Source organism: Octopus bimaculoides, chromosome 16, assembly GCF_046866305.1.
Source record: "Octopus bimaculoides isolate indiv1 chromosome 16, ASM4686630v1, whole genome shotgun sequence".
Classification (NCBI taxonomy): domain Eukaryota; kingdom Metazoa; phylum Mollusca; class Cephalopoda; order Octopoda; family Octopodidae; genus Octopus; species Octopus bimaculoides.
This window is the reverse complement of record NC_142943.1, coordinates 34,547,243-34,549,742: the sequence shown is the minus strand read 5'-3', so window position 1 is coordinate 34,549,742 and position 2,500 is coordinate 34,547,243.

Below are 2,500 nucleotides of genomic sequence, written 5' to 3'. Positions count from 1 at the left end.
TGGATCGAAAATATATCTGTAAAAGTTTTGTGTAGTAATTTATATAGGTGCAGTCGTGGTCCTATGGTAAAAAGCTTGCTTAACAACCACATGGTTCTGGGTTCAGTCTCTCTGCGTGGCACCTTGGGTAAGTGGTTTTAGTACAGCAATGGGCCGATCAAAGCCGTGTGAGTGGATTTGGTAGACAGAAAACGAAAGAAAACCGTCGTATAAAAATTGTGTAAGTGTTTGTTCCCACCACCGCTTGACAACCAGTGTCGGTGTGTTTATGTCCCGTAACTTAGCTGTTCGGCAAAGCAGACCGATTGAATAAGTGCCGAGGCATGACCGCAATCTACGAACTGAAAAGATGTAACTAATAAATGATATGTACAAGCACAGGTGTAGCGATGTGGTTAACACGCTGGCTTCCCAAACGTGCGTTTTGGGGTTCGGTCTCACTATTCGGCATCATGGGCAGTTGTTTACAAATATATCCCCGGATCCACCTTCGTTTGTATGTGAAACTAAAACATGGAAAGCAAAAAAAGCCTGTCATATGTGTGTGTGCGTGTGCGTGTGCGTGTGCGTGTGCGTGTGCGTGTGTGTGAATGGGAGTGTTAAGTTGCAAGTGTGCGTTCGTGTGTATGCATATAGGAATATGAGGTATAGAGAGTGTGCGTGTGTGTAGCACAAAATTTAGTGTGTTTGTAAAAATATTACAACAGAAAATTTGTGTGTATGTGTGTGTGTCTGTGTTTCTGTGTGTATTTGCGTGTGCATATGCGTGTATTGATAGTTTGTAGATGTGTTGTAAATTAATCTTGTGTGCATGTGTGTGTGTGTGTGTATGTGTTAGTATATAATATAATGATTGTGTATTAGACTGTGTTCAATATAGCAGGTTTATGCGTGAGCCATTGTATTAAAATCTACAATATCATTGTATTTACACACATTAAATTAGGTATGCACGAGGTAGTCTACAGGCGGTTCTTTAAACTGCTAGAAGCAGAAGCCTGATGTCCCTCAAAACTATACTTTCACAATGTATGGCAAAACAAATGAGCGCGCGCACACTCGTCCGGACACACATGCACATATAGAGTCGCATATAGCTGTTGGTCACGGTTGGGGAGAATTTAGTCGTTGATCTCATTAAAGTACTGATCTGCAGAGGTATAAAGGCATTAACGACATACATACATATATATATACACACACACACACACACACACACACACACACATATATATATATATATATATATATATATATATATATATACATATACATACACACACGTATATATATACGTGTATATGTATATAAATGTATACATATATATATATATATACATATATATATATATACATATATATATATATACATATATATATATATATATATATATATATATATATATATATATATATATATATATATATATATATATATATACATATATACACACATAACTATATATCTATTTATCTATCTATATATGTTTATGTATATATATATATTCATCCATAAATGTATATGCTTATATATATTCTTATATGTATATATATACATACATAGCCATACATAGACGCACATACGCATTCACACCTATATGAATGCAAATATATATGTGTGTAGGTAAACATAGGTTGACACTCACGCGCATATGTATGCTTATATATATATATATATATATATATATATATATATATATATATATATATATATATATATATATATATATATATATATATATATATATATATATATTATAATACAGACACACACACACATACACTTAACACATAGATTGAGTATAAATAGAGTCATTCAGGAAGCATAAAGCAGACTGATTAATCTACCAAAATATGACAAACAAATTTCATTCAAATGCCACCGCAGTTGTAAGATGAGCGAGTGGATTACTATTAAACTTATGTTAATTCTCTAAATGAAGTATTAACAGTAACTGCACGATAAAGTGTAGTATATTGCCACTTAAGTGTGGCTGACCCCTAGGGGTGGATGTTACTGTTGCTTTTAGCCCCAGGAGGACATCTCCTCCAGCTGGCTTATCGACACACGACTGTGTCCTGTTTACCAAGGGTAGTTATTAAACTTATGTTATATACCTTAATGTTTAACATAGCGATTTGAAAAAAAAAGCCGAGGAAGTTTGTACAGGTGTGAATATTCTAATGTAAACAAAATTACACACTGCTAGAAGCCAATTACACACACATACACACATATATACGCATATACATATATATGTATATATATATATAAATATATATATACATACATATATATACATACATATACATATATATATATATATATGTATATATATATATATATATATATATATATATATATATATATATATATATGTATATATATATGTATACACACACATTTATATATGAGATGGTGGCCGTCTTAATGGAATAAGTGTTTTATTTGCATATTCAAAACATTATCATAGACAAATTTAAAAGATATATATACACAT